Source organism: Vicugna pacos, chromosome 34, assembly GCF_048564905.1.
Source record: "Vicugna pacos chromosome 34, VicPac4, whole genome shotgun sequence".
NCBI lineage: Eukaryota > Metazoa > Chordata > Mammalia > Artiodactyla > Camelidae > Vicugna > Vicugna pacos.
Genome location: NC_133020.1, coordinates 11,725,693 through 11,752,104, shown reverse-complemented (window position 1 = coordinate 11,752,104; position 26,412 = coordinate 11,725,693). Strand labels below are relative to the sequence as shown.

Sequence of the window (26,412 nt, the reverse complement as noted above, 5' to 3'; positions counted from 1 at the left end):
AATCTATCAAGCCATTTCTATATGCTTCTGATTGCTGGCTTGTGTGCTGTGAAGAACAAAACTTCAACTCAAAATGCAAATCATACAGGAATCGTAAAAAGGCACAACCCAACCCTGCTATCACAGTAATTAAGATTTTCAAAGTAGAATTATTTTCTTCTTTTTTTCCCCCTTCTCTCACTCCCTAGAAGAAAAGAGGCAATTTAATGGGTTTAACAATTTTGGGATGATTTTAGTCAAGGATGTTGCAGGTAAAATGTATGCCACATTTGTCAAATTAAAAAAAAAATTCTCTATTTGGTACATATTAAGTCCCTCCCTTAATTAAGCCTTCTGGGGTTTCAATGTGTTGATCTCATTTTAAACCAAGCTCAGCACAATTAGACACACTGAGGAGATGGGAGATAAGCAGTGTATACAAAAAACATTTCAGACACAAATGTTTCATCCTGCAAGGCCCCAATTTTCTCTTTCCATTAAAAAAAAAAAAACCTAGGCTCAAATAAAGACAAGAAAAAAAATTGATTATTTTCAGCTTGTCATACATCTCATTTGGAGTGGGTCAGACCTCCCCATTCACAATTACCACTAGTTAATCTTATCAGAGAAAAATTCAATTACATTTATCAAGGTTATTCCATAGACTCCAGCTATCGCTTCAAAAAAAATGGATTTTAGTGTTAAGAATTTAGCATTGTGTGTTCCTTCGACTTTCAAATAAAAATAAAAAATAAATAATAAAATCTTGCTTTTATACCCATATTATTAATGTAGCCTGGTAATAAAGTAATATTTGACAGCTTGGTAAAAAGGATTATTAATACACAGATTATGGAAGTTTAGGAGGGAGGCTCATAACTGTTAATAGACTTCAATTCTCAGCCTACACTGACATTTTAAAAAATCTAGTTTCAAATTTGATAACAGATTACCAGCTAGGCTGGAAGCCAACCACCTGATTAAGGCAATTTAAATGCTTGCAAAGTGGTGAGATTAAAATCAAATAAGTGCCGATTTTTTTCCCCCTGCTTCACTTATCTTTCCCTGGATTCGTTCCTTAACTACCAGGTGGTGGAGGACTCTGGGTAATTTTCCTCGGCGCCAATTACCCCAGGATGGTTTTTAGGGTGAAGCAGAATAATTACCGCACTATCAATCCAAAATGGGCTGCTTAATGTGTTTAAGAGAGATTTTGAGCCTTAGCAGGGAGGCTGCCTGAAGCGTGCTCCGCGCCCGGTGCCAGAGCCCGCTCGGCCCGCTCGGGTAGTTAACCGTTCAGTGAGAAGGCAGCACACACCCAAGGAGAAAGACAACAAGGAGGACTCCCGGGAAGCGGGGGGAAGTTAATGAGCTGCTTCCAACGTGCGGCAGGCTGCAGTCGCAGGTGGCTGACAACGCCAGGCAGGTTAAGAAAATACTATTTATCATCCAGCTGCCAGGACTGTCTTTATCAAAACTCTTTCTAAAATCCATACAAGGAGAAGAAAAAACGGGCTGGAGAAGAATTTTTTTGAAGAGAAACAAAAACAAAAAGCCCCAAGCAGCTGTGATTCGAAGGCTCGCTCCTTGCTGATGGCTTAGAAAGAAAGCTGGAGACGGCGATTGAATCTGACAGCAAGTTTTAAACATTTCCCTGCAAATAAAATGGGAAACAAACAAACAAACAAACAAACAAACAAACAACAAACACCGGAATCAGATGATTTATTTAAAAATTAAAATGAAGCTGCAACTTTGAAATGACACTACTAAATTCTATTTTGCAGCAACCTCAAATTAAGGAACATTTTCCATCTGTTGCGCGTGCTCTGAATTCCCTTAATTATCATTATTGGAATGTAAATTTTGAGTTTTTGCCACTTTGTCCAAAGAAGCCCAATGCTGATTTCAAAGAAAAATAAAGACAACTTTATCTGTAAGGGAGCTGCTTCTGTTTCCTTCCACTTATTTCTTTATAGTGGTCTTTGTATAATCTGTACCTCCTCTGTTTCCAGTGTGCTAAGGTTTTTTTTAAATTATTTAATCAAAGACTGATTTATGATTTAGCTTAACAGATGGTTTGTGATAATGTGAGTCAAAGTGTTTTCAGAGAAATTCAGCATTTAAAATTGTGTGTGCATGTGTGTGTGGTGTGTGTAGGTGAGAAAGCGAAAACCGTTCTGTTTCTGTGAATTTACACTCCTATCTGTGTGTGTATCTGGACGTTAGAGCTTCTAAATGCTGACCCTGAATAGGGTAGTCGTCCATATGAAACCGATTTATTCGTGCAGCTCTTCCTGGTTCCTTACCTTGGTAATCAGTTACATCTGAGAAGAAGCACAAAAAAAAAAAAAAGATAAATGAGGACTGAAGGAAACACATACTGTCCTGTGTTCTAAGTACACATGTTTTAAGTGCATGTTGGAAGGAATATCATCAGCTTTATATTGGTAGGAAATGAACTTCTACCCAGGTGCTCTGGTTTATACAGAAAAGTATTTTGTAAGGCTCACACACAGTCCATTTCAGATTATCACATTAAACCATATTTACTTTAGAGGTCTGTAATAATTACATATGCACTTGAAAATCCCCAGGACTTCGGGGGCTGTGTCACAGATTTATACTCAAACATTTTCATTTGATGTGCAAAGTGAGAAGGACTCTTTAGTGGCAAGACAATCAACTGATTCTACTAATAAATGACTGCACTAGTAGTCATTTTTAATTGAACAATTATAGGATATTGCACTGTCAGTTGATTATAGAAGTCGTTTCATAAATGTCAAAAATCTCTTTAAATGAATTATGAAGCTCCAAAATAACTCCGGCAATCAGCCAGCAATAACACAATAATCTGTTTACCCTGTTGTCAGATGAACTCTTAACCATTTTGTGGAGGGGGAGACGCTGGAAGGAAAAGCAGAGCACAGTGTGGGGCGCTTTTTCGCAGGGACGATGTTTACCTAGCTCTGCTGAAGCAGCCTCCTAGGCTTTGATGCACAGAGACCTGGAGTGTTCTCAAGAGCCTGTCTGTGTGTCACATGCACTACCGAATTAAAGTTACCCCACAAAGACAGGCATTACAAACGTGTATGTGTGTCCTGGACATGAAACATAGTCAAGATCAGTTGGTCTGCGGGCACTGGATTAGAAAATTCTGGGCTTGGCCCACCAGGATTCCTCCCCTCACATTCCTTTGCCTTGACTCCTTCACCACCTCAATCCTTTCTGCCAATCATACTTGAGTTGAATCTCCAAAATGCTTCCTTAGTACCCATCAAATTTTATTAAAAAAAAAAAACCAAACCAGAAGAGTCCTTATTTTTAATATCACATGACAGTATGTTACCCTGCTTTTTCCAGTTTCTTGTACTTTGCTGTTGGCAGTGGAGCGAGTGTGGATGCCTGTCTGGATATAAAAACATCACATTTTCACCTGGTAAGAGTGAAGCCAGAGGTGAATTTTCCCTTAAAGAGAAGTTGCACTGACAACAGAATATAAATTTCTAAGATTTACTATGCAATTTTATTACAAAATAAATATTTTTATAATACACGGCATTTATCTCCTTAAAAAACCTCTAAGTTTTGCAAAGCAAGTTTTTAGTTAATACATAATTTTTTGATGTGCCATCTTTTCATATTTATTGCTTTCTACTTAATAGCACTTTTTGATGTACTAGCTGTGCATTTATTTTTCTACAGAATTCCAACAATGTGACTTACAAGCAAAAATGTCCATGTTTGTTTTTGGATAAAGTTATTTTTTGTGAGTTAAAAATTTTCAAAGCAAGAAATAAAACTTTGTTATTTCCTCAGTTTGGGATTATTTCCTTCAAGGTCTTTTGAATGGAATCCCCTCACAAATTTTAACTTAGAGGCATCTGGATAATCAGAATTTTCCTGTCCCTCACTTGAAATACATGGGAGATACAAGAAAACGCCTCATACATTCTTTTCAGGCTGCACCTTCATCAGCTAGTGATAACACAGCAGACAAATCTCTTGGTCCCTAAAATACTCTCTGGAGTTGCCTTCCTTACCTCCCTTAGCAGGTCTCAAGATCAAAATGATTCTACCAAAAAGGAAATGGTAATACATTGAGAAAACCCTAAGAACAGAGAAGGAAAAATTACTCAAAAGCCTAGAAAACTTATCTACAGTATGTGTTTATCGGTAGGATTGAATGACATTCTTATTTCTAACAAGACTAGACCAACTACCTGTGGTCTTACATTTCTCTTATCACGTTTACTACTGGCCGTGTAAGCAGGGAAAACTCAAAAAAGCAAAGAAAAACCTCTGTAAAGCCCACATGGTGTCTTGAGAGAGCTGAAGGAAAAAGTAAAAAACAAAAAAATACGCGTGGGTATGTGATAGGACAAACTCAAAACTGGCTGAATGGCTTTGCCAGTGACAGGGGTCATGACCTCAGATGACATGTGACTCACCTGACCTGTCTCTGCATTTTTATCCAGTGTTATATTTATTAAAACGACTACTGTCTTAGAAAAATCTTTTGAAATTAGTTGCTTAAATAGTTCTTGCAAAAGCTATACAAATTTAGATGAAAAATATCACACCTAAAATAAACTCCTATTTTCTGATAATAAATGAGTGATATTCTGTTAACTCTTACTCCACCACATTATTTTCTCTACTTGAAAGAAATGAAATACACTAATACAGAATTCTATTCACTCTGGCATTATTTTTAGATACTCTATTATTTTATGTATCACGAAGGAAAATGATGCTTTTAGTTAACTATGTCAATTGTAACACACATCTTGATATAGAAGATGTTAGAATCTGAAAAAAAGAGTACCCCTCAGCTTCACTAAAATAAGGCAGCATAATCATAACGTATAATCTTTAATGATTTAAAAGTCATTTCAGCCTCCTGGAATGTGTTAACGTCACCGTTTGTCACCAGCAAGATAGAATTAAAAAAAAAAAGCACTACGTTTGTATACATTTTTGCAATAAATAATGCTTTACCAATAAAAATAAAATTGGATATTATCATCAATTATGTTTCTAGTCTTAAATAATAAATATTTTCTTATTGCCATTGGACAACCAAACACATATGCATATATATGCACACACATATGTGTGTATAATATTAATATATACTGTATACTCAAATATGTACTTCACAGATTTTCATAAATTTAATGCAATAAATCAAAAAGATTTCAATAAGTTTCTACTGATAAGCTGTAGAAATAGGAATAGAAAGTAATTGGCAAATAAATTTATTAGACAAAATTGAAAATATTGAATTTTTATTCTACTTAATATCTGTTTTTGTCTTTTACAAGATTTCTTTTCATTGGTTTATTCCGTCCCCTCCACCCCACTATGTAGTAATCTCGAATAAGGGTCAAATGTATGTTTATTTATATCAGTATTATATTTCTAGTCATGCCTTGAAGAAAGCATTTTAAGGCCTAAAGAATAGTACAATTTTTTTAACAAAACACAATCACAGAGTGTCACCTTACAATTTGAGCATTAAAATATCATTTGGGGATTTAGGAAGCATAGATGGATGCAATCAAATAGTTGCTATCCAAACCTTTCCCTAATTTTAAGGGCTAAATAAAATGCACATATAGAAAAAGTTATTAAGAAAAAATAGCTAAGATAGATGGGATTTTAAAGTATTTTTAAGGATCTAAAATGCAATGAATTGTGTATTATGGGCAATGTTTGGAGAGCCTTCTGGATTATTTAAAGCTACCAAAGAACATTTTCTTTCTAAAAGTCCACCTTTTAATATTTTAGTCATAAAACTGAAAGAATAATTAAGAGACTTGAGCTGGTTGGTTTTCAATTTCTGAATGTTTAATTGAAACTCAGGTGTATCATGCACTGGCATTCAGACTTCTTAAAGGGGAGCAATGCTTTAAAATGGAAACAAAACAAAAGACAGAAAAACACTTGCTATATTCAGAGAACTGGTTCAAACTGGGAAATAAGTAGGCTTTGCCTTTTTTCATTTTCCATCTTCACTTTTTCCTGAGCTTCTTCCTTATGTTTCTGCTCCTTTCCCCTTCCTTTGAGCATGTCCCAGCCCCCTGTTTTGGTGTGCTACCGTACTCTCATTGCCTGACAGTCCCTCTTGTTTCTTACTTTTCTCTTTGAGCGTCATACTCTATGCCCTAGAGCTTGTGCTTTTAAAGTCTTCTTTAAATAACTAAAGTCTATCAGTAAAATAATTCAGGATAGCACACTGGTGTGAATCAACATTTAATATGTCACTCTTACAATGGCTTAGAATTTTGGTAGATCTGTTAAGAGTATTGTTTTATCTCAAAAAATAAATACATGATGTGGTGTATATATATATATGTGTGTGTGTGTGGTATATATTGTTTATGTGCTATGGATACACAATGGAAGATTACTCAGCCATAAAAAAGAATGAAAGAATGCCATTTGTAGCAACATGCATGGATCTGCAGATTATCACATTAAGTGAAGTAAGTCTGACAGAGAAGGACAAATATCATATGATATCACTTATATGTGGAATCTTAAAAAAAGACACACATTTTCAAACCAGAGTTAGATGCATGGACATAGAGAAAAAACTATGCTTACCAAAAGGGGAAGAGGGAGGGGGATAAATTAGGAATTTGGGATTAACAAATACATGCTACTATATACAAAATGGATAAAACAAGGACATACTATATAGCACAGGGAACTAGAATTTCTTGTAATAAGCTATAATGGAAAAGAATCTGAAAATATATTTGTGTGTATACATATATACACACATACTGAATTGCTATGCTATGCCACTTGAACTAACATTGTAAATCAACTACACTTCAATAAATAATAAAATTTTATAAATAAATAAATAAATAAATAAATAAATAAATAAATAAATAAATAAGTAAATAAGTAAATAAGTAAATAAGTAAATAAATAAGCAAGCAAGCAAGCAAGCAAGCTAGATTTTCAGAAACAGGGATAACCCAGTGGTTGGACAAGTTTGTCCTCAAGTTCATTCTATAGTATTTCTCTATCCGTAGGTATGTTTTTGTCTTGTGTCTACTGTAAGCTCCACTCGAGTACTTCTAATGGTCTCTTGGACATTCTCCTTGGTCATCTTAACTGTCTTGAAGACATTTCAAGTCCCAAACAAGCTCACTGCTCCCTGAAACCTTTTCTTCCTTTTGTGGAAGGTTAATTTCTTGGTTAATAGCACCACTGCTCGATCTGTCAGCTTTGCTAGACCTGTCAGATTTGCCCTCTCCCCATCTTCCTTTCTTCCAGACCCCATCTACTTTCAGCCAAGTAGACCACAAATCATGTAGATTTATCTCAGAATTATCTCTTGAATCTGACTCCTTCTATCTGCTTCTACTGACATTGACTTATTTAAGCAAGTAGCTTTTCTTAATAGATTTACTTCAAAAAAAATGAACTCCTAAAGTTTGTCTGTAAGGAGGCTTATTTCCTTGTTTATAATATGTGCATCCTCTAATCTGTCACTAGAAATACCTTTTATAAATGCCACTCATAGGTTTCTCTCTTGTTTGAAAATTAGCCTCCTCATTATTTTTATTGTGAGGTCTAATCACTCAAGCATGGAGTTAAAAAAAACAACACCCAACTTTCACATCCCGGCTTAAATTTTCTTTTCAGCCTACATTTTTGCACATAGTCCACCCAGCCCTTATTCCAAACAGAATGCTGCCATTTTCCAAACACAAATTACTTTTCCTTGCATTCTAGTCTTCATACAGGCTACTTGCTTGCCTAGAATGGATCATATTCACTGACACTGATGATTTCTTTCTCATCTTTAAGATTTATTTCAGATGTCATATTCTCTGCAAAGGCTGTCCTGACTCTCTCAGGCAGCTGCCTCTCTGACTTAGGCATTAATTATTATTGTATCGACCAAGGAAATATGTTCCATTGTAGCCGAGGATCACTCCTCCCAGGACAGCCATTGGGGTTTTCCCTTTAATACGATAATGATACCTCTTAGTACCAAAACTTCACTCCATGAATGGGAGTTATGAAAGCCCTGAATCACTGACACATTGAAGGTATACACACCAAATAGTCTGGATGAGGCGCAGTTCACTCAAATCTTAGATCATGGTGGGGGGCATAATAAAGGCTATGTCTTTTGTCTGGAGAAATAATGAGTGACACACAGGCCACTGTTGGTGGAAGCCCTTACCAACAGCCATGAAAAACATGGCTATGATTCTGAACTGTGACTGTGGCCAGAGAGATGGAGAGAAGACAAATACGAATAAATGAATAAAATTAATCAGAACCTGGTGATCACTGTGATGTGAGGTGAAGGAAAGATACAAGTCTAGAGTGACTCCCAGGTTTCTGGTTTTGCTAAATATAAATTTTTTTTCCCAATAAAAGGAAAAGTGAGTACAAGAGGATGGTCAGCTTTGAACATCTGAGTATAACTACGTTTATCATCAAAGCATGTATTTCCTTTAAATAGTTAAATATACTAGCCTGGCATCTTAAGGACTAGATCAGATGTTGACTTTTTTTGGTTTGTGTTTTCGGTAAAGGACCAGACAGTAAGTACTTTTAGCTTTGAGGGTCATATGTTCTTGGTTGCAGCTCTTTAAACTTGTCTTTTTAGTGTGAGAACAGTCATAGATAAAATGAATAGGAATGGCTGTGTTCCAATAAAGCTTTATTTACAAAAAAACAGTGGCAAGCCAAACCCAGAATACAGGCCAAAATTTGCTGACTTTGATCTAGAGAACTGAGCTTCTCAGTGTTTAGGAGGATGAATGCCATCAGAGGAGGAGGAGATTACTCAAGGAAAGCATATAGATTGGGGAGACCAGTGTGTCACTGGATCAGGAAGAGTAGAATCCACGGAGATGTCAGGATAAAGTGATCAGATGCCAGAAATGCTGGACAACAAGAAAGAGGATTTTTAAGGAAACAGCACATAGGATTTTTCAGAAGGTGTGTCAGTACAGGAGGGCTCCAGTAAATATGGGCAAAAAAGAAAGACAAATATCACTGACTTGATTTTGTAACCAAGCAATCATTAGTGACCTTCGAGTGAGAAATTTCAATAGAACGTGGGGGCAAGTGTCATTTTGCAGTAGGAGAGGTCAATGAAAATATAGAAGTGAAACCAATGAATACCCATTACTCTCACAAGAAGGTTGACTCAAGCAAAAGACTGGCAACTAGTACAAGGAAGGAAGTTGTTGGTCCATTTTGCATCGTCCTTTGACCATCTGTATAGATTCAGGCAGGGCATGGTGTTAATAATTAAACATCGTTGCTGCTGCTAAAGTCTTTAAAATCTATAATGAGCACGTGTGTTCCCTGGTATGCAGACAAATGGAATGTTTCAGAATTTTAAGAATACAGGTTAAGAATTCTTTGTTAAAGCCTGCTCATGGCTGGTCTCCATTTCTCTTTCCTGCTTGCCCTGAGTCTGTTGGCCTTTCTTCAAGCACACCTGGCACCCTTTTTAAAACTTTTCCTTTTATATTCTTCCAGAATTGATGTGATTCCTTTTCTCCATGACATCTTCTGCTTCTGTTCCTGTATTTGCTCCTGTTTTGTTAACGATGGTTCCTACAGGTGCCATATCTGTTTTTTAAAATTAATTAAGGGAGGTACTGGGGGTAGAACCCAGGAGCCCATGCATGATGAGCAGGCGCTCTACAACTGAGCTATTACCCCGCCCCAGGTGCCAAATCTGAAATGTCACCTCTTAAACTCTGGTACTTGACAAGGACTATACTCACCTAAGAGAATTAGACCGTATGCACAAAATCAATATAAATGTGAAAGTGTATAATCATTTCAAAAGTGTATTAGAATCCTGTGAATGAAGGATCAAAACATTAAAATAATCTGGAAGAAAATGCTTGTAAATTTAACATTCAAAATATAATTATGAAATGAGTATTCCCACCATTCTGCCATCCTGCCCTGTCCAAATATGAACTGAGGTTCAGAGAAGTTGTATGTTGGAGATGGCAGTGTGGTACCAAACACTTTTTTTTCTGTGCCCATCCTGGGGAGAGATAATACATATTATCACTGAATGATTTATGATCAACTAGTGGAGAAAACTGAAATGAACATTCACCGAGTATATTCTGTGCCAAACCCTATTGTAAACACGTAATAGGTGTTAATTTTAATCCTTATAACAGACCTAAGAGGTAGTTACTTATTACTATCTCCATTATACAGATGAAGAAACTGAGGTTCAGAGAGGTAAGTCATTGGCCCCAGGTTACATGGCTAGAAAGTAGTGGAGTCAGGATTTGAATCCAGGAAGATGGCTCTAGATCCTTATCTTTTGGCAACTAAGATGATGTAGTTAAGTGTTAACCTGAGAATCACCAGGGTCAATTCCCACTGGAATATTATTAATTCATATGAGAAAAAGAATCAAAAGTAACTCAAATTCCTTTTTCAATAACAAAAAAATGTGACAATGAGTGTGTATATGTCCATGTATGACTGAAAAATTGTACTGAACACTGGAATTTGACACAACACTGTAAAATGATTATGAATCAATAAAAATGTAAAAAAAAAATAACATAATATTTCTTATAGTAATAAAGGTCCAGACTGTTCCTTTCATTTTCTCCCAAGTCTCTAAGACACTATCCTTATAGGCCTCATCAGTGTTTCTTATCACATTATTAAAGGAGCAAGAGGCTTTCAAGGCTTCTCAATCACTCCTGAATCAGAATTCTTGTGAGAAAGTACAGGCAATGCTCCAAGGCATTGTAACCCCCGTGGGAATTTTGTGGCTTCCCCAACTTCAGAGTAAATAGATTCCATTTCATATTTACCGAGAAAGTGTGAAAAAGTGACCTCACCACTGTCCCCTCTCCTCTAGCCTTTCTCTTCCCATCCCACTGCAAGTGTTGCATTTTCCATAAATAATTTTAAAAGAATTGTTTCATGTATAGTCCAGAGGATTGTGAGGAAGCTTAAGGGAACCACGAACCAGCAGAGCTCAAGAAGGTGAAAGAACAAACAGACAAGTATCAGCGAGATTCTGGCGAGACGTCCATTAAAGGGGATAAGGGGGAGATGCTGTTCCCCCAGGGCCTGAAAAACGCATCTGCTCGTCTTCATCTTGCTGTCTCTGGTTTCTAGATGCAAATAAAGCACTAATGACGTTTACTGTCTTCCCTAAGCCTTTTCTCTTTCTCATCAGCATGTAGCCACACATAGGTCTACTGCGATACGTTCTGCTGAGATTTCCTCTTGCTTGCAGTCTCAGGGCTGCAACTGATTAATTCACTCAGCAAAAACTTTTTATGGTTCCTTCGTTAGACAGAGTACCTCTAAACTACTACTCGTATACTGGCGTCCTTGCAGAAATACCCTATCCGTTGGGAATGCTGACTTTCCAGAACATTTTCCCCTTCTGTCATTCAAGGAAATATCTGTTACATGAAACCAGCCCCTATACTCATATTATAGAAAGGAATTTAATTAACAGAAAATATCAAAATAACATACAATTAGTATTCAGCTAGTAAGCAATGATACCGAGAATTCCCGAGGATGTATGTTTCTAAATGCCCCTTCACTTTCTTTATGTCACTAACGATAAGAGAGATAATCTTTAGCACCTTAACAGTGATTTTAACTGTGTTTGTTATTTCCTGGTTTAGACACGCATCTCCTGACTTTCCAGACACTCCGCTGAATAAGTGACACTATTGTGGGTCAGAGGTGAAGTGTGAGGTAAAAAGGTGAATTATCCAATGGGGCACATGATCTGGTATATGTGCCCACTCACTTCTATGGCCTCTGCTGGTACGAAGTACATGGTTAGTATAAAGAAAGTAGAGAAAACTTACGCATAGACCCAGTTACACACACATATATATACATACATATATACATATATATACACTTCCTTACTCGTAGACCCAGTTACATACATATATATGTATGTATACACACAGACATATATATACACACATATACATAAGCATCTATCTATCTGTCTGTCTGTCTATCTATCTATCTATCTATCTATCTATCTATCTATCTATCTATCTAACTTCCTTGAAGGAGTCTTTAGATACAAAGGAAGAATAAGACTTGGTAAGTTATGCTGCATTTCTTATGCATTACCTTCAAAGAGTAATGCAGGTTAAAGCCTCTATATTCTAACATAAGCTTATATTCTAGCTGATGGCTGCAGGAAACTGTGGAGAGAAGCAGCATGCCATGTTCAAAGAGGTGGACAAGAAGAATCCAAGCATTGCTTGGTGAATGAAAGATCAACAAGAAACGTGGAAGAGACCAGAAGGATTTGGTCCGTGAGATGGCTATTATAATGAGAAGAATGAAAATCAAATTTATTGCCAACAGAGACCATGCCAGATTCTCAAAATTAATAGGTGCAAAACCAAAGCAAATGACAGTATGGGGATATTTTTGTCTATTGTTATTCAAACAGAAATAACAGAGTGAATAATTGTTTTCTTTTTAAAGAAGTATTTAAAACTCATAAAACTTAAAACATCAATGAAAGTAAATGTTTATATAAATTTAAAACGTGTGAATGCATTACAAAGCCTCAAGGAACAATGCAAAGATATAAAATGTGTGGCAAAGATATATTATCATTGTGCTATAAACTCTTAGCAAACACCGAAAATGCTGCCTCTTCTGCCTTCAGTCCCCTCCACTGAGTGATGCTCTCAGAGTGACCACACTGATGCTACTGGTCAGGGTCGGCTTCAGCCATGTCCTGTAGAGCATCTTTAATGGAGCGTTCAGGTCCACCGCCCTTCTCTTCAAGCTGAGGTAGTTTATATCTCACACCCATCAGCCTGGAAAGGGGTGACACTGTCCTCCATCCAATTCCTGCTGTGATTCCTCCCTTCATCTCTACGAGCATCAAGGAATCGTCTTTCTGGTTCTGAGCTCAGACTTAAGTTGAATGGAGAAGAGGAGCAAAATCAAGATGAGGAGGATGGTAGTAAATGAACCGAACAGAAATGAGGGGTCAGGAGGGTATGCAGATGGGTGTATTGAGGATGGAGTGGGTGATATTCAGCAAAGGGGAAGCCAAAGCAAGAAGGATGAATAGAGCTGCTGCCTGGTGGCTGCTGCCTGGTGACCTGGTGATGCCTGGTCTGGAATCGCATTACAAATATATATACACACTTACATATATTGTTATTTTGATAGTTAAAAAGGGCAAGTTATACTAGAATATTGAAAGCTACTAATGCAATCACTAGTTACAATATATTGGGGCAGAAAACTCGAAAATGGCAAAGAGTACCTGAGGTTTTGGATTTTAAGGATGCATGTGAGAACATAATATGGGATGGTATTGAGCCTAGCAGAGATTTAATGCTTTGGGCCTGCTGCATCTGACAATTTTCCTTCCAATCAAAGGATAGCTTCAAATAACAGTGAACCTTTACATGTGATAATGATTTTAAACACTATTTCTCTATAACCAAAAATTAAAAAAAAAAAAAAGAAGAGAGAGAGGGAGGAGATTGTACAGGAGCAGGAGCACATGGTTAATTGGTACTCATATTCCTGAGAAAACTTGTAAATGGTAGATTCTCACTGGAATTAAATCAGATGCACTGTGGGTAACTCCAGAATTCAAAGGTGCCACAGTTCTTCACTCTGTGTTGATGGAACTGAACGGCATTGACCTTTTCACTTGCACTAACAAAGACAAGTGAAGACAAGATGTGCTATGACTCCTGCACATCTATGTTTTGTTTTTTTGCCCAGGGCCCTCGACAATTATCCCACACTTCAGAACTAATTTCTCTATGCGTTTACCTACATTGTTTCTGCACGACTCCTGCAACACCACAATCTCATTAACTCTTTTCTTTTTTTTTCTTTTTTTCCAAAAGGAGGATTTATAAGGACATGGAAGAAATAATTATTCAGTGATATAATATTGAGTAAATCTTTGTAGCTTTTGCAAATACGATTGGCTTCATCCAAAGTAAATTTTTTTTTACCCTATCAGTCTTATAAATAAGATAACACTCTACAGCTTCAATCAGCAACTCTGACTATTGTCCTCCTAGTACTGAATTAAAAATCAGACTTTTTATTTTTTGATACAGGCAAGAGAGGAAGAGAAAACCAAGCTGAAATTTAGAACTTAAGTTTTCCTAACAATAGGAATCTCATTATTTAAATGTTTATTTCTTCACTTTTAAAAATTAAAAATATGTATATGTACATGTAAAAATACATATATCCAGCATACACAAAATATATTTTTGTTTTGTTTTACAAGCATAAAACTGGCAATCAACAATTTAGCACCAAGAATCTGCTTTTTTAGATATAGAAATATATGTTCGTCTTTTCGTAATTCACAAATATTTTGATCATGGCGGAGGGATGGAAAGTTGAATTTTAAGGCGATCTGTAGTATGGGGTTCTCTTGGCTACAGTGAAAAAGGATTACCCACAAAACTTAACCATGGAAAGTTTACTGGGTAAGTACAGATGGGGAAATCTTCCTTGGCTATAGTTGTCATGTTCCTTGACCATAAGTAAGTTTGATCACAGCCAACAATATGGTTCTATGAAAAAATAACACAGCCCAGATAAGAATTAGCATTCTTGAAGGGCCAGACTTTAGTAGGAAGAGTTGAACAATCTAGTTCAGTTGCTTGACTCTAGCGTACACGGCGGCGGGGGGGGGTAGCTGATACAACGAGGAGTCCGGTAGATTTGTGAGAATGGGGTCTGCTTATTTCGAAGGAGAGAGGATCTAGTAGAGGACATGTAAGCCGTCTTCAAATATGTGAAGAGCTGTCATGTAGAAGAGGGAGCAAGCAGAGTGAGGACCGATGAGTTACAGGTGGGCTTAAAATAAGGAAGAATTTATTAAGAATAGATAGAACAGACATAGAATGTGGTATCATGAATTAGAGACTTAAAACAAAACCTGCATGTCCATCTGTCAGAGGTGTGGAAATGATGTTAGCCTGGAGATTGTAATACATGGTGTCCAAGATTAATTCCATCTCTAAATCTTATGAGTTCCTTTTCTGTTGAGTATCACCCTTGTCATGAGATTCCTACCAAGGAAAGTGCAGAGTGTTTTCCAAGCCATATTTTGAAGAACACTAGTTCTGGCGGATAGTACTAGGTGCTCTATGGAAAAACAAAAACAAAAACAAACAGCTCTGTGGTCAACTTAGTTTGGGGAACATTGTTTACCGTATCCTCTTCTTGGAGAATAAAAATGCACATTTGCATAGTAAAAGTTCTGAGCCGTCTTGCCTTAAAATTCCTTTTTCAACTTGGAATAAACCCACACTCTCTGAAGTTAATTGTGTATGAAGCACTTTCCCAGTGCACCTATTTGCAACCCGAAGGAAGAGTGTCCCTTGGAATATTACTTTTGGGAACAGCAATTAATATACAATGAATGCAATCCCTTAAATCAGTGCAAAATGCATTCTGAATACATTTACAAATGTTTCATATACAAAGGAGAAAATTTACATGTGGAGGAAAGATTCTTTTCCCAGAAAGTTAAAAAATTATCATAAATTCCCCAAATCCTTGCCTTTTAAATACAAACCAATCATATATCTCAAATGTTTTGTATACACTTTAAAATATTGTCCATATTCCTCATAATCAAATATCCAATTAATGAACTTAATTTTGGATAGTTTCTAATTGAGGCTAGAAATTGTCTCTTCTGTTCTGTCTGCTGATTTTTACACTATAAAGCTTAATTTTGTAAAAATTACTCTTCTTTATAGTTGTATTATTACTTTCACGTCTCTGTTGTAAACTCATCCTTATAAAAGAATAAAAATAAAATGTATACATTTTTCAAATAATGACATAAGCACTGTTGTAAGGATGTAAATGGTGACACAACTGACACTAAACTGTTGTCTGGGAGACAGTGCCCCCATGTGATAGCTCAAAATTCCCATTCATTAAAAATGTTAAACATCCAAACTTGGCATATAAAATGTTGTTTAGAGCTGTCAATACACAATGAGTAAATCATAAATATATTAAGTCTCATTAGTATACTATTAGAATCATATTTTATTAATTACTTTAATTATGAACATTTACAATGGAAGCTGACCACATCAGTCTCAGATAACGTATGTTAAAGAATTTATTGCTTCACTTATAATTTTCATCCTTTTTGATCTCTGGTCTGTCCTCTGGATCCATTCTCAGAGCTTACAAATGTGCTTAGGTATTTTCATCTTAAAAATAAAAAAACGAACAAATAAACAGATAAAAGTTTTTTAATAATTCTACCCCCCATAATTCCATAATTCTATAATACTATTTTTCATCATATTTGAACTCCAAAGGGAATTTTTAAAACTTATCATCCTTTGAAAAATAAAATTAATTCCTCTATTACACCCCATAACACTTCCTATGTGCTGTAATTGGAGCAGTTGTGTTGAATCTTAATTATTTTTATCCACTTGCCTGCTTCATTATGAGAATGTAACTCCACTGAGATGAGGATCGTGCTTTATTCGGCTCTTGTATCTTCTAGGACATCATAATGTTTTTGAATCAGTGAATGTGTGATTGAAGAAAGAGCTATGTTCTGCACTGAATCCCCAGTGCCCAGCTCCGTCCTGAAACTGTTGGGCATTCATGTTTTTTGAAAAACTTTCTCAAGGTCAGGATTCATCTATGGTTCATTTTTATACACTGTTCTATCATCCCTCATGTTCTATTATGTACTTCACGTATATTTGATAACATTTGTTGAATTGAAAGAATAAAAAAGTAATATTGTAATCTATATCTATATGCTTCCACTCACTCTTCATGAGCCACTCATGTTCAAACCTTGGAAACTTGGTTCTCTCCACACCGAATGCTGTGTCTAGAAGTCACAGTAATTTCTTAGTTCTCAAAACCACCGACTGGCAGCATGTAACAATTCTGAGTAAACCATTCTTCTTTCAACTTCATGGCTTCCATGAAAACATAACTTTCTGATTCTCCTAACCTTCTATGTACACCATTTGCTTTTTTGTAGCTTATCTTCCTTATTCTTTGGAGTTTATTTGTGTTGCTTCCTACATATCTTTGGAAATTTTGTTAAACTCTAGGTTTAAATGATAATCTTCTTGTCACTATGTTTCCACCTTTTATTTGCATTGTACCTGCCATATATCTAAGGGACAGTGTAGGGTCTTAACTCAAAATGTCCAAAAGCAAAATGTCCAATGTGTCTCCAATATATTCTTCTATTCAGTTTCCTCGATTAATAAAATTGGTAGAAACCATCTTCAAATTACCATGGCTCTTTAGCTTTTTCCATTATTAATTAATTCAACTATATCTCTTGAGTGTCTACTATGTTCCATACAATGTTCTAGGTCCTAGAAATGTAACAGTGCATGAAACAAATCCTTGTCCTCATGGGGCATATATGCTAATAAGGAAGACATACAAATGGACATACAAACAAGTAAATATCATACATGAGATGAGGAAGAGAGCACTGGAGAAAAATTAAGCAAGATAAGGGGAATAAAAAGTGATCATGGAGACTGACAGTTTATTTGGGATAGTCAGGGAAGGTGGCGATAAGATGATATTTCGGCAGCTATCTGAACGGGGAAGGGAGGGAAAGACACGGATATGTGGACATCTAGCGGAAGTTGTCTAGGCAGAAGGGAGGGCAAGTAAAAAGTCCCTTTTAAAAAGGCATGTTTGACATGTTCAGGAATAGCAAGGAGAGGCAGAGTTGGGAGGAAAAAAAGTAAAAGATGAAATCTGAGACGTAGAAGGGAACCATGGTGTGCTTTGAAGGTTGCTGTGAGGACTCTGGATTTTCTTTTGAGATGGGAACCATCAGAGGTTTTTGTTTGCTTCTTTGTTTTTAACTGAAAGAAGTTAATCTTTAATACCACTGTTCTCAGCACCATGAGGAATATTTCTGCTGCAAGACTTTACAACCCTACTCTACCTATTCCTAAGGTCAGTTAGAGAGTTTTGAGCAGAATCATGAGATGAAGGTTTCAGCTGCTGGGTCGAGAGTAGACAGCAGGAATATAAAAGTAGAAGTGGCTTAGGAGTTTTTAATGGTAATGTAGGAGAGACATGATAATGGTTTGGATGAGGGAGGTGGTGGTGGAGATGATAAGAACTGACTGTCTTTTGAACCTCAACTGAATATTGAGCCAATAGGATTTTTCTATGAAATCTGATAAGCAATGTGAAAGAAAGAGCCAAGGTGACTAATTTCGGTCCTCATTAACTCAAGAATGTAGTTAACATTTACGGAGCTGAAGGCAACTGCAGGCAGAGTAAACTTGGTGGCAGCCATGTGCAATGTGAAATGCCTACTAAGTATCTAATGGACATTCGGGGTAGGCAGTGGACACAGGAGTCCATAGTTCAGTTCAGCACAAGGCTGTGTAGTTGGGAGATGATTTTAAGAGCATAAGACTGATATCCCATTCCTCTTCTATTGTCTCAATCCTACTTCTACATGAACTTCTTTATCTGCTTTCATTTATTTCTTCTTCCTTTCAGCTGTCATTATCTTAGTCCAAGATCTTATGACCTCTTCTGAACTACTGCCAAAACTTGAACTAGTCTTTCTCCTCTGGTATCTTCCCATTTCCAATCTATCTTACCTATCTTATATTCCAATATTAGATTAATCTTTCCTAAAGCACAGCTGTTGGGTCTCTATTCTGTACAAAATCTTCACTGGTCTCTATACTCAAAATAACATCCAATCATCTTAATCTAATCTACACCTATCTGTATTATTCCCTACTTTCCTCCATATACTCTATGCTTTAATCCAAACTAACTTACTCATTATTTTCTGGTATGACCCAAAACATATGTCCTCAAGTAACTTATTTCCACATCTATAAATTCTATAAGTACAGTATGCTTTCCCTCAAACATCCTCTAAGTGAATCGTTTCCTCATCTAACCCTGAAAGAAATATGTCCTTCATTTAACCTTCCATAGTTTGCTTTTTAGCAATATGCATTTTCTGCCTTGGGTTCTTCTTATGTGTGCATGTGTGTGTTTGCACACCTGTGTGTATTTTATCTATTCTAATACATATAGTATGCAAACTCCTGTATTGATTATACTTTGTATATATTATACTCCTTTGCAGAAGCACTTATTTGTCAAAAGAAGCTTCAAAGTCTCTAGTATTAAATCTTGTGTATAATGGGAATTCCATAAATATTTTTAATAAATGGATCCTTTCTTTGAGTTGCTTTGGTTGTGAAAGAATTCCTAAAGAAAAAGGAGTTGGAAAGAGAGTTTTTATTAAAAGGAGGAACATAAGATAACGGACAAAGTTGAGCCAGGCGTTGTCAGTGGAAGGAGCTGTATGTTCAGGTGCATATTTCCACGTGTAATCTGTGGATGGTGTTAGGCAGATTTTCTTAAACTATATAGAGATGCAAGTCAGAGTCTAAGAAATGTGGTTAGTGGCAGAGGTCTGAGTTGCTCAAAGGCCAGGTCAAAAGAGCTGGATTTCATAAGGATAATATAAGATCTGTTACAGGTGCTGGAGCAGGGGCCTGGCCTGATGAAAGTAGGAATTGAGGAAGATTCCCTTTTAATTTAGGTATCTTTTAATATCATATTCATGATGATTATCACTCATGACCTCAAAGGGTAAAATGTACTGCCTCACTTTATACCTAAATTACTACCAGGCACCGTATTACTACTAGGCATAGGTGAATATATACATATAATGTATATAGTGGAATATATACATGTATACATATATATACACATACAAATACATATATGACATAAAGACCTCAAATATTTTACTTTTCTGAATTACTTTTCCCACTACTAAAATAGTCTTCAGCCAGAAGAAAGAGAACAGCTGGTTTGTAGAACAGAGCATCTTGATAATGAAAGCAATGATGAAAAACTATGGAAACCAAATCCTTGTGGGAGATATAGCCCTGAATTAGGAGATTTTGGGAAAATGGATTTTCTAGTGCTGGATCCCTTTTTCCAGAAGCACCCAGCTGAGGAACAGCATGCCTCTGAAAGACTCAAGGGATGTATTTTAAGGATACTGAGTAACAATCAGGGCAACAAGACCTTGTCATCCAGCTTTTCTCAACTTTTGAATTGAATCTAAAGACTCTGAACATGTCTTCTTTTTTTTTTAAAGGGGGGGAGGTAATTTGATTTATTTATATGCTTTTTTTTAATGCACATGTCTGTAAATACACAGATGTTGGGTACTGAACCCAGGACTTTGTGCATGCTAAGCATGCACTCTACCACTGAGCTATAACCTCCCCACCTTGAACATGTCTTAATATTTCTCATCTCCCACCCTCACAAGGTTGTAGGCAGGATTAATGAGATAGTGTTTTAAAAGAGGTTGAGCTCCTTGGCAGAAAGAGGCTACATATAGAACAGGGCCTTTGTTATGATAAACTATGTAAGACTGAGCATGGAAAAGGTTTTTTGACTTAACCCATTTTGAAGAAAAATGACTCAGTAGAGCTCGAAACCTTATATATTGGTGTGAATACTTCAAAACAAACCTTGCATTTATCTTCCCTATATTCCAAAACAGAATTTAGTCATCTGCTAAAATAATTTGAAATCAAGCCCATAGAATATAATGTGTTAGCAGAGATTTGCATACTACTGCCTATGGCCAAGTTTGGCCAGTTCTGAAAAATTCTTATAAATAAAGTTTTATTGAGACACAGACATACACATTTGTTTACCTATTATCTCTGGCTGCTGCTTTTGCAGTGCATTATGAATAGGTGAGTAGCTGCTGCAGAGACAAATGGCCCACAAAACTTAAACTATTTCACACCTGGTCCTTTGCAGAAAAAAATCTGCAGCCCCCTCATTTAGAACAAGGGGTGTTTCATATGACAGACATGCATCAAGCATTCATGGATTCCTGCAGTAACAATAAGACTTTCTGCAAGTTCCTTAGCATTTGTAAGATTCAGTTGTCAATTTATTCAGCTGTAATGGCATCTGCTTGATAAAATATTGGTAAGGATTAAATAACAGGAATCTTGTAAAAACACTCAGCTCTGGCACATAAGACCGAGATAAACATAGTTGTTATTGTCACTGTGCTATAACACAAATTTAGCAAGCAGATTGAGTGCTGATATTCCTAGACACGTACTTGAAACACTTTTTCACATGCCTTTAGGTAATAGTTTCCCTGAGCTCATTATTTAGTGGTCCCGGTGCTCCTACAGGACTCAGTGTTCATGTATGAGCTTGAGAATTTCCTCTCCCAGTCAAGTAAAGATGATGACAGACCAGGTTTTGTGTGACCTATAGTGATAATGACCCTCTCTGATATGTGAGGACAAGGGCGAGTTAAACAAGAAAACAGACTGAAAAAACAAAAATTCTTCTTGAATTCCTAAAAGATGGAAAGATACATGGCAAACTGCTACTAACAAGACTGAAAGACAGGTGAACACAGAGCATCATAGCTCACTGGAGATAAGACTCCAAGACAGAAACTGCTGTAGGAACCAGCTCCAGGTTAGGAAATCCTGAGTGCATAAGGAAAAAGTGGTCTGTTCACATGATAGAATATTACACAACAATAAAAATGGATGAGGTACTGATACACGTCGCAATGTGAATGAATCTTGAATATACACTTAGTGAAAAAGCAGTCACAGAAGACTACATATTGTGTGATTCTTTTTATATGAAATGTCCAGAATAGGACAACTGATAGAGACATAGAGTAGCAGCTGTTTAGAAACAGATGGAGTGAAGTGGAAGATAATGTAGAATGAATGGTAATGGATTTCAGATTTCTTTTTGTGATGACAAAAATGTTCTAATTTTGATTGTGGTGATAGTTGTACAAGTCTGTCAATATACTAAAAATCAGGGAACTATATATTTTAGATGGGTATTGTATGAATTATATCTTGGTAAGTCTGATTTTAAAAAAAGTAATCTTAAAAAAAACCCTCAAATAAATTGAAATTCTTGAATTAAAAAATGATGACCAAAATTAAGAATGGATATATCTATGAGTATATTAGACAGCTGAAAAACAATCAGTAAAGAGTTCACTATGTATAAAATACTTACATCATAGAATCTTCAGCAGGACAAAGTAAAGGAAAACAATACCCAGAATATTTTAGTACAATGACTGAGAAACCACAAATCAAGGAAAACAATTGCAAAAAACATCTAGGGGAAGGGAAAGGAGAAGAAGGTTATGTACAAAGGGGCAACGATAAGATGGACAGCTAACTTCTCAACAGAACAATGATTAGAGACGACTTTGGAATGTTATTTTTCATGGGGCTAACATAACTAGCAACCAAGAATTCTATGCCCAATGAAAATGTCTCTCAAAAAATAAAATTCAGACTGTCCTTTCAACACTTTATAGTCTAACAAATCAATACTTTAGAATAAATATTTAAATATAATAGAGAGATTTGAATGTGAAAATAACTATAGAGGCCCTGAGAACTGAGTAATAAATTATGTACATAGGTATAAATGACAACCTCACAATAACAGCATCATGTAAGTAGAAACTAACAAAGGTAGATATTTGCAAGGAGGCAAGGAGAGGCCAGGATGATGTGTGAGTCTGTGTGTGTATGGGTATGTGTGTGTGTGTATATAAGGTGGATATTAGTAACAGCTGGAAATAATTTTCAAAATATATGTATGTTCCCTATCTTGATCCTCAAAGCAATTCTGATAGTTTTGGGGTGTGTAAATTTTGAGAAATTCCCCAAGTGACTCTGATAAAATTATAATTATAAGATAATGATATTAATCATGTATAATTAATAGATGTTGGTGAATATTCTTTTTATTTCAATTAGCATTGAGTATTTACTATGTGCCAATGTAATAGACGCAGTTGGTGCCCTGTTCATTTTTCCTTTGCTGGACTGAAAAGGGATCAGCGCATTCAGAGAAGTGGACATGGTTCATGGGGTCTACTGAAAAAAAGCAAAGAAACCTACTGAGAGACTATGCTGAATTCCTGGCCTACGTCCATCCTACACTGGGTTCACCCAATCCTCACACCCACCAATGGTTATATCCCTTCTTTCCAACTGTATGATGTTAATAGAAAGAACAAGCAGTAGGCAGATCCCTCACATTTGTTCCTTACCATATGTTGCAAAAGTTATTTTAATAGGAAAGGTCAAATGGAATCTCCTAAAACTGTTCCCCCTTTGGAAAAGATAAGTAAAAAATTATATTGTATTGCAAGAGAAATGGTAAAATTAGTGCCGTCCTCAAAGACATTGATGATGCCAGGGTAATGACATCCATCATCTATCCCCATTTAATCCCCATTTAATGACATCCATCATCTATCCCCACTGGAAACATTAGTTAGATCATGGCAGATGACAATAGAACACCATACGTTTAACTGAAGAGCAACCCTGATAGCATTGCTGTGCTGTATGTATTTTCTGGAGTAGATTGCTACAGCCTCAGGTACATGGCATGCGGCTTTTGATCTGGTATAAGTGTTATTTTCCATACCCATCAGAAGGATCAAAGCTGTTTGCATTCACATAGGAGATATAAAAATATGCATTCACAGTCATGTTCTAGGGCTATGTTAAATCTATTGCTCTCTCTCACGGGAGAGCAAAATGAAAAAATACATTTTCATCTCTATTAGCTTCTCCTTTTTAGAGTCTTTTGGAGTCTAATTTAAGTCCTAGTGACAATTCTCTGTCTGGGTTCTGCCTCTCAATACTCCCAACAAGGCCAATGGAATTCTGAGTGATGTCTTCACCTTGATTTAAACACATGCACACGTACCCACATACCCACAGTCATACACATGTAGCTCCACACACATACTCCTGCTCATCTATTCATTAGATACACATATTTACATTTTGTGGTGTTTCACATTTTTGAAGCAATTTGGTGTATTTTTCCCCCATGGACATCTTTGAAGATTGGATAGTTTTCATCATTGTATATATTTAGGAAAATAAGACTTAGAGAAAGTTATAATTTTCCATGTTACATCTATATAACCATTACTTCTGCACAGCTACTTCAACGCCCAAATCTCTGCTCTGTTCATGATGTTAGCATGGATCACCAAGGACCTCTCAGTGGTCAGTGAAGCTTTTCTTGAAAATTTCAGATATTTAATTATATCTGAGTGACTATAGGCTTATAGCCAGACTTTAAGAGCAAGTTACAGATTATATGGGAAAAAACTGGGAAAAATCCACACCTATAACATAAAAGAAAGGGAACACATATCATTCTGAAAAATAGAAAGACTGCCTAGTTACGGGTATGAATTCAATGGAGGTAGAAAATACCTGAGTAGCCCTGGTTGCAGAGTTGGCAGCAAGCAGCAAATAGCATGGAAAGGTGCCTATTTAAAGTATTCTAAAACACTGTTCCTTCATTTTTTCCTTCTTAGACTACCTTTTCTCTTAGTTTACATCAAGCTGCCATGAGTAAGTTGGATCCCCTAAGTACTTCCTAAAAACTAGATCTCTATTTAATCCCTCAGTGAATCCCCTATTCACTGAGACTTTTAAAAACACCTCTAAGAAGTGTATTTCTCTAACCCAGGGATTCTGAACTGTAACTGTGGGCATTTCCATACAACATTACACTCTGCTTAGGAAAATGTGCAAAGTACTGTCTGTTTCCTCTCTTACTTATATTCTCCTTCCACATTGTTTGGGATGATATCTGAGTTCCCTAAACTCTTCAGTTCCTTTGTCTCCCAACAATATACCTCTGTTTATGTGGAGTTAGAAGTATTATGGAAGTAGATGCAACCATGATTAATTCATTAAAACAATGCCTATGCTGCAGGGGGTTCCTGACCTGAGACTACTTATTTAGTGACTCCATTAGCAGGTGTCAACTGTGGGGACTCTTCCAGCTAGTTTAAGAAAAAATGCATACAATACAGCAGAGAAATAGCTCACAGAATTCTTGGATGACCTAAAATAACAGGCCCTAGATGAAGCTTTGCAGATCAACTCAAAGGCACTGTCAACTACTGCTCATCCTGTGAAGCTGCCGGTCTCATCTGAAAACTCTCTACAGCTGCCCCGTTGGGAACCCCCTCCAAACATGCAAAACTGATGCCTTTTCACACTTCTGCAGTCTCCTGAGGACTAGTTTTTTCCTCTGAATTGTAATCTTATTAGCATATGATCAAACCAATGCACTCTTGCATATACACGAAGATAAAGGATTTTCTAACCTACTTCTATGCTTAATGCCAAAACAGTTCATTGCAGGTTATACCCAGGAACTGCTGTCAGTGATCTCTCAGGGATAAGAAACTCCTCAATGGAGTATGAAACCTTCTTTTCAGTCGATAGCTGAATTTCCTTGCTGTGACTGGATCAGTTTCATCACGAAATTTTTAGTGCCCTTTGCTGATATTGTGGTTTTTTTTGTTTTTGTTTCTTCTAATTGAAGGTTTTTGGCAGCCTGGTGTTAAGCACGTGTATCGGCACCATTTTTCCAACAGCATTTGCTCACTTCACATCTCTGCATCACATTTTGGTGATACTAGCTATATTTTAAACTTTTTCATTATTATTATATTTGTCATGGTGATAATCTATGATCTTTGATGTTACTATTTGTAATGATTTCGGGGAGTCAAGGACAGCTCCCATGTAAGACACAAACTTAATCGATAAGTGTGTGTATTCTGACTACTCCACCAACCAGCTGTTCCCTCTTCTCTCCCTCTCCTTGTGTCTCCCTATTCCCTGAGACACAACAATATTGAAATCAGGCCAACTGATAACCCTACAATGGCTTTAAGTATTTAAGTGAAAGAAAGAGTCACATGTATATCACTTTTAATTAAAAGCTAGAAATGAGTAAGCTTAGGGAGGAAGGCATGTTGAAAGTCACGAGAGGCCAAGGGAAGAAAAAATTCTTCCTCAGGTAATGAAAGAATAACAGATGTTTTAGTGTGATGCAGGGGACTAGGACGCTACGAATACTCTAAATCCTCTCAGGTAGCCCCAGACAAACTGTTGGGCTCACCCTTTTCCCCAGTCAATGTACTAACTTTCATACACAAGGCAAATCTGTAAATGTGACTGTGGTTAGAATCCAGCAGTGCAAAAAAATCAATCCCTGGCTTTTTTTTTTTTTTTTTTTTGCCCAGGAATCTGGAAGCTTAAAGTTACACAAAATAAAATTTCTTAACATAGAAAAAATTCTGAACATCATTCATGGATTTGATGTGAAAATCTAGAAATTTCACCTTGTTCTGTTAGTAACATATCTAACATCATCCACAGCAACAACTCTATCCTGCTGTCTTGGACTCTCTCACACGTGTCATGTTGTTCAATGGCGGAATAGGTCTTAATACTCAAA

The 26,412-nt window shown here is 36.5% G+C and overlaps 1 long non-coding RNA gene across 1 annotated transcript in view; it reads right to left on the bottom strand.

The window, feature by feature from the left end:
* Positions 1-1,420: 1,420 nt before the first annotated feature.
* Positions 1,421-26,412, bottom strand: part of LOC140691305 (uncharacterized) — a 51,526-nt gene continuing 26,534 nt past the window's right edge. The window contains exons 4-5 of the long non-coding RNA XR_012066909.1: positions 2,289-2,306; positions 1,421-1,633 (exon numbers count right to left, since the gene is read on the bottom strand). This is a non-coding gene — a long non-coding RNA (uncharacterized lncRNA). The remainder of the gene's footprint in view (positions 1,634-2,288; positions 2,307-26,412) is intronic.